Here is a 7815-nt window from a genome sequence, read left to right on the forward strand (position 1 = left end):
TATTAGTTTTCATTTGTAATTGGCACCATTCACTTTTGTCACTGCTTGAGAAAGGTCCCATTGTGTGAAACGTTGCTTTTGGTTGAATAAACGCACATTTTCTTGAGGCTGTGCCGTGTCATGAGTTTACATATATATACTCTGCTTGACAAAGGCCCCAGAGTTTTAGGGTGAAACGTTGCCTAGGAATAAACGGGTCATCATTTTTTACCACATTTGGAGTGCTGCCTATTCTTTGGATATACTATATATATATATATTATATATATTTATTTTTTATTTCTTGTGGGCTTTACAATCTTAAAAATCCTTTGAAATAAAAATTGTCAAAGGAATATATTGCAAATTTTGTATGCATGGGAACACATTCCTGCTGCCAACTAATAACATGCTGCTGTTAGAGGTGTATACATTTTTTGGGGGGGGGGTTGCCCCAGTCTGGCGCAGGCCCATTCCTGGTAACATATTCCTGCTACAAACAAAGAATCGGCTCCAGTCTGTTCTGACTGAGTTTGGCCTAGCTATGTGTAGGGATTATACTACACCATTACCATTTACTTGCTGTTGTCTGTCCTGATAAGTGTGGTGGAGCAATGTGTAGGTCTTATACTACACCATTACCATTTACCTGCTGATTTCTGTCATGAAGAGTTTGGGTGAGCTATGTGTAGGCCTTTTACTACACCATTACTATTTACCTGCTGCTGTCTGTCCTGATGAGTTTGGTCAAGCTATGTGTTGGCCTTATACTACACCGTTACCATGTACCTGCTGCTGCTGCTGCTACTGTCTGTCCTGAGTTTTGTGTAGGCCGTTTACTCCACCATTACCTTTACCTAGTGCTGCTGTCTGTCCTGATCCAGATGAGTTTGCCCCAGGATTAAAGGCACCTTTCTGAAACCTTATAGGTTAAAATTATTCAAAAACATAATATCTTAAAACAAAAGCACACGTTAGAACGTAAATAAATATTTATTAACAATATTGAGGAACAAATATGCTTTCAAGGCAACTTTTTTAGTTGATTGTGGAGGTCCAGCAACTCCTGGATCCCCTTACGGTGCAGCTCCTCCAGCTGATGCACCTTCTTATCCAGATGCCGCTGCTGCCAATGTAACCTCCTTTGCTGCTCCCATATTATCTTTTGCTGGGCTCTGATTTCTAGCATTGCCATTTGGTCGTCCTGCTGCAGCTGCATAATTTTTTTATTTATTTATCGAGTACTGTTAGGATTTGAAAAAAAAATTAAAATTACTTTCAATTAAGATTAAGAGGCAAGTAGTGCATCGTGTAGAGTATTTGTTAAAGCACTGATGATTTACATTACAATTCGTTAGTTAATTATATTTATGATGATTATATAGTTGGTTAGTTATTGATCGTTCAGTAGAGTATAATTGTATTTAGTTGGTTAGTTCTTGATAGGTATGTAGAGTATAATTTTATTTAATTGGTTAGTTAATGGTTTTTATGTAGATTACAGAGTTAGTGTCCAGTGTTGTTGTTTTCTATTACTGTAGTATGTGTTGTCCCCACATTTTTGGCCCTTTTTTTCTGTGCATGTTAAGGATACAGAATTATATTGCTGTGTGAACATATTCACCCTCCTGGTGGGGGCTGGTGACAACCTCCTTCTCCTCCTCCTCCTCTTCTTCCTCGTCAGGAGCTGGGGGGGGGAAATGTGGCTGCTGAGAGGGACCAGCCTCTTCGGCCACCACCTCCACCATTTCACACTCACATATATACTGTATATATATATATATTTCTGTGTGTGTAAAATGCACAAAAATCAGTCGGTTACATCATATATCTGTACCTCACTATGTGTATAAATATATATATATATATACTCATGGCGAGGTAGAGATGTATGATGTAATCGTCTGATTTGCTACATGTTACACCAGTTAATAAGTAATCATTTGTAAAGGGATGAAATACTTATTTTCATAACTGTATATATACATTACAGAGAGTTGGCGATAGATACAAAAGTAATGTAAGCATTGTACCTGGCCATTTTCTGTCACAGATCTCTCTGATGCGCTCTGAATTCCTCCTCTTCAAATCCGACCATTTTTTTTTTTACAATGGATGCTGTGCAGGTGGCTCACTCTGATTTGACACGACAGGTGCACAGGTTCAAAGAAGAACCCCCTGATTCTGATAGATATAGTATAGACTAGGTAGAACCGGCACTCAAAACAGTTGGATTGCACGTGAGAATTGAATAAAAATATTTATTAAACATTAAACACTATATACTGAGTGCACCAGGGTAAAATTCGTATATAAAAAAATATATAGAACAAATAAAATGCATATAACCTCAGTGTCAACGAAACGAATATAATTTTCTAGGGCACAAGAATCTGAATGCTAGGCACAGAGGGCAGCATCCGTGTCCCCCCACTTGGGTAGGCTATTAGATCACAGTCGTCTGCGACGGAGCAATACAGAGCTGATTGAATATTGTGCTTCAAGTATATTCGCAGGTAGTATTCACATGTAGATTTCACATAGTCTTAAATGCGTATAAATAAAATCTTATGCCACCGTATAGGGTATGGGAAAAGATATTAGAAGATGAGCTGTGTTTTACACCATGATTGAGTTGTCCATCACCTATAGTAGTCTCAGATTCTGAGTAAACTGTATGTGAGAAAGTCACTAGTCCAGCACGTCTCTTATCACCGTGCTTATGCCGCCTTGCGTACAGCGGTTTGGTATAATTCCACTTGAATTTGTATTACTCACTGTGTCCCGTGTGAATTCACTCGGTCAGGTCTGCGGAAGGATTTCTGCCGTGGCGTCCCACGCTTCAGTCTTTCTCCGCTGTGTTTGTATCGGGTCCGGTTATCTGTTTGGATCCCGTCTCTACTCTCGTGAGAGACCTATGTCAGCTGTTTCACTTATGTGAGTTTTACAGCGCTTCTTTGTCTTACTTGAGTAAGTGGATAAATTTTAGTACATGGCCATGCACCGCTGAGATGGTTCTTTCACAGGTAATACGCCCAGACGCGTTTCGAGATATCTTATCTCTTCCTCAGTGGGTATGACCTGTGAGCACTGGTCTTGCATTTTATATGCTCTCATCTCGATTGGCTAATTGGTTTCACCTGTTCCAAAGCTTGTGTGGGAGAATGGAGCTTTGCTTTTCATTGACCTTTTCTTTTTCCATATATTGTTTCTACCTAGATCCCCTCTTTCGGTGACAACTCAATCATGGTGTAAAACACAGCTCATCTTCTAATATCTTTTCCCATACCCTATACGGTGGCATAAGATTTTATTTATACGCATTTAAGACTATGTGAAATCTACATGTGAATACTACCTGCGAATATACTTGAAGCACAATATTCAATCAGCTCTGTATTGCTCCGTCGCAGACGACTGTGATCTAATAGCCTACCCAAGTGGGGGGACACGGATGCAGCCCTCTGTGCCTAGCATTCAGATTCTTGTGCCCTAGAAAATTATATTCGTTTGGTTGACACTGAGGTTATATGAATTTTTTTTTTTATATGGCCATCCTAGTGTGATTGCCTTTAAACTTCCTCCATAGCTTGGAATGGATCTCACTCACAATGGCCTGCTTCTCAGCGTGGACCCGGGTCCGGTCATAGCCCCGCTTCAACATGCGCTGCAGGATAAAGATGCAAGCATATAATCACAATTTTTTTTTTATACAAGTATTGTAAATAATGTCCTTAGCAAAACATCAAAAAGGATTTTGTATTTGAAGGGGAAATATTAGATTTAATGTTACCATTATAAGATGGGATTGTATTGCGAAAAAAACATAAGTGGCGATTTTCGCAATCACTAATATTTTATAACACTCTATCTGCATATAAAGCGATTGGTCTGACATGCATGTGAAATGTAATCAAATACACTGGCGTAATGTGAAATTACTTACACTGATCAGGAGTTCTTCTTCACTGTCTCGAATAAATTGCTTCCAACTATCTTTTCCAATCGCCTCAAACTTGGGGTAGTTCGAAAACAGTTGCTAGGCCATGTCCCTTTTTGCGCATGTGTATCAAGAGAATTTTACATTGCCATTTTAGTAATGAAAAAAATGTAAACGAAGATAGCGAATTCACAAATATATAACAAATATTCGCCCATATATTTGCAAAATATCGTGAAATTGAATATTGCCCCTGCCGCTCAACACTAGTACTGTTATGGCTAACCTTTGGCACTCCAGCTGTGGTAAAACTGCAACTCCCAAGATGCATACTTCTTTGGCTATTCTCAGAACTCCATAAAAATTAATGGATCATGCTGGGAGTAGTAGTTTCACCACAGCTAAAGTGCCAGAGGTAAGCAATCACTGCACTAGGGAGATTACAACTAGACTTAAAGGGGTTTTCTAAGTTTTTATACAGATAACCTGTCCTCTGGATAGGTCATCAGTATCTGATCAATGGCAGTTTGACTCCTGGCACCCTCGCCGAGCATCTGTTTAAAGAGACTGTGGTGCTCATAGGCCAATGACGTCATGTTCATCAGTCATATGGCCTTGGCGCAGATCAGTCCCATTCAAGTGAATGGGACTGAGCTGCACTACCAACCACAATCTCTATACAATGTATGGCACTGTGCTGGGTATGCTGCGCAGAGGCTGCATCGCTCACAGGAGCCCTGCTGCCTCTTCAATCAGCTGATCAGCGGTGTCAGAAGTCGGATCCCCACCAACTGCATACTGAATGAATTATCCTGAGGATAGGTCATCAGTATGGAACACTTGGACAACTACTTTAAGGAGTTGTGTTATCTCCAAGGTTAACCAGTGCTCTTCGTTAGGCGTCAACCTTCAATTTGACGACATCAGCCCACTACTTGCATCTACAAGCACACTGTCAATCCTGCTAATAGAAGTTTTCATTAGCAGCATTGACGCTTGCACTATAGACCAGTTCTAGGGTCACTGCGCATGCCCTGGAGCTGTCTCACTGAGATGCAATGCAGAGCAGTGACTGGATCGGGAGCAGAGTGAGGAGAAGAGAGGAACACATTGTGCAAACATGGACACCATTGCTAGATCACAGCGGTGAAGAGGTGACAAAGAGGGGTTAGAGTAAAAAAAGAGACATTTAATAAAAATAAATTATGATGATTCCCCTTTAATGGAAGACTGTCAGTTATTTTCCTTTATTAACCTCAAAGTTAATATTCTTGGCAACTGGACCTCTGTCCAGGGACACAGACAGGTCAAACAGGTAAAAATGTTTGAGTCCATTAGCCAGCTGGAATTAGTATAATAGGGATAAAGGAGCTGACAAACTCCCTTTAAGAGATCTTGCCTGAGACAAGAGACTAATAGTAGCTTGTGAATTGACTGCACTGAGCAGAACTTATCTTTTTGTTTCCTGACATGGCAGTAAAGGTTGAGTGATGCCTCCCCAGCGCTGTGCTCCCAAAATGACTACTGATGGAGGGCCCCACCCATCAGCGGCCTCCATTCACTTACAATAGGGACAGGACTATCCCCATAACTCCACCAGCGGACGTGCAGAGAAATAGGTGAGCAGAACTGCAACTACACTGAACAAAAATATAAATGCAAAAATTTTGGTTTTGCTCCCATTTTGCATGAGCTGAACTCAAAGATCTGAAACATTTTCTACATACACAAAAGACCCATTACTCTCAAATATTGGCTGTGGGGGCGATCCACCTCCAAAATATAAAAATAAAGAATTCCGCCGCACATCCAGTTTGTAGAAAAGTAGAAAAAGGCTTTATTCACCAGACATGCGACGTTTCAATCCTCTCACTGGGATTTTTCTCGAGCAGTGACACTTGGACATACCGGTAAGCGACATCTCTCTACAGCATTGACCACCAGATATAATTGAGCTACTGTGGAAGAGGTATTTGAAGCCTCACATTGTGTGGACATTGGGATTCGAATTTACATACACCACCACCCGGATGCACACCACCTTGATTTAAAGGGACACTGCTATAAATTGACCAGACTATCCAAGCGGAACATTGGGACTTTATCCAGCATCAAAGGACAGTCCTTATCATATGCAGTAAATCCCTTTATCCATAGGGCTTATACACCAGTGGATGGTTTATTTGAATTTTATACACATTTTAAGGAGATATTTTATGCATCATTTTTGTACAATTTGTGATGTTTTAACTTGATGTGATTATTTTTGTGATTTTTATGTTAATAAATGCTGTCGTTGTGACCCATATAGTGAGTGCCAGTCGCCTACTTACAATTTTTACCTTACTCTGACTGATTGGGTAATCAGTCCCAGACTAGAGCACCTTTACCACACTGTGAAAGGTGGTGAGCTATCCACAACTACTTATTCCAAATTTCTATATCACCCTTAACGTGGATTTAGCTCCCATCAATCACAGTATGGATATGTGGAGGCTAAAAAACAAAAAGTAGATACCTTTCTGTTTGAAACACCAGCAATGGGGAATATGGAGACAAAATCCACCCATGATATATTTAGAGAATTGGTAAACTTGGTTATAAAACAACTGAGACAAAATTGGGAGATCAGATCTTTACGCCAATATCTAGAACAAGACAGGATCCCGAAAGGGTTACAATTACTGAAGACCCCAGCTCAGGACCTATATGGAGAAGAGTTTAACCTTGAATTGGAAAACCTCCTGCATATACAATCACGAGCATTAGTGGAGTCGATTATAAAAAGGAGAGTCCAAATTTTAGGGACCATTACGGAAAATATTAACCGGATGAAAGGTAAAATAGACCAACTACCTAAAGATAGTATTTTTAATTTAGGGCAGGATAGAATATGTAGCAGTTTGGATAGGATTGAATCATAGATAATTGCGAAAAAAAAGTAAGAAACATGGATTTGTCCCCAAACCACAAAACAAAGACCATAGTGAGATGGAAAATAGAGATACACTCACTCCTATAGAACAAATAAGACCCATGATGCCAACTAGAAATAGGCTGGAGACACTAACACAGCAGCCTTTTTTAGACGGGACCCCACCACACCATTCACCGAGATTAAAATCCAGACACCCAAGATCACCGGAACACAACAGGAGAGCACAAACCCCTCAGAAACATCAATACAATCTGAGACACCACAATTATCACAACAGACAGGAGGAATTGCATTACTCACCTCACCAGACACGCTCTCTGAGACAGAGAGATTACCAGAGAATTTCACCAATGCACAATCAGAGGGAAACCCAGAATCAGTTTTATCACAACCAACAAATAGGAACAATAAGACACGAAGGGGAAGGAAAAAGAAGGAACCACAGATAGACACAGTTATCACAGAACAGGATAACATTATTAATTTAAGTAACATAACGCTCACACCAGCACAGAGTTCCCTGCTGAATAAAGGGCTGAAATTTGCACCTAGCGCACAGCTGAATAAATTTAACATCTATATTGGGATACAAAAATTTATTAGAAACATCTGCCTGAAGAAATACTTTATAAAAAACCCGATCTCCACAACCCCACAAATAGAGGATGGTTTTAAACACACTAATTTGAAAAATAAATCTAAGAAATTCCCCGGAAGTGAAATAGGTCCGGAAATGGGTGGCTTTCAGAAAAATGTAGAAGCAGACCTTAGAAAAATAAAAGAGAACATTTTTTATAGGAAAAACCTATCAAATAGAGAAATATCAGCAATTAAAGAACTTCAGAAAAATTATAAGATTACGATTCGCCCTGCCGATAAGGGCGGGGCGATCGTAATCCTCGAGACGGTGAAGTATATACAAGAGTGCTCCAGACAATTGTCTGATAGTACCACATAT

General features: G+C 39.9%; 1 long non-coding RNA gene across 3 annotated transcripts; it reads right to left on the reverse strand.

Annotated features, from left to right (window-relative positions):
- Window positions 1–984: 984 nt before the first annotated feature.
- LOC122945256 lies at window positions 985–7232 on the reverse strand. 3 transcript variants are annotated; one of them, XR_006391107.1, is made up of 5 exons: window positions 7158–7232; window positions 3926–4031; window positions 3590–3646; window positions 2013–2163; window positions 985–1223 (listed from the first exon to the last, which is right to left on the reverse strand). It is a non-coding gene; the product is annotated as an uncharacterized LOC122945256 (long non-coding RNA). The 3 variants fall into 3 exon arrangements; XR_006391108.1 differs by lacking the exon at window positions 7158–7232 and adding an exon at window positions 1604–1666 and having other exon boundaries at window positions 3926–4153; XR_006391106.1 differs by lacking the exon at window positions 7158–7232 and having other exon boundaries at window positions 3926–4153.
- Between the last annotated feature and the right edge of the window lie 583 nt (window positions 7233–7815).

Source organism: Bufo gargarizans, chromosome 8 (genome assembly GCF_014858855.1).
Source record: "Bufo gargarizans isolate SCDJY-AF-19 chromosome 8, ASM1485885v1, whole genome shotgun sequence".
NCBI classification, from domain to species: domain Eukaryota; kingdom Metazoa; phylum Chordata; class Amphibia; order Anura; family Bufonidae; genus Bufo; species Bufo gargarizans.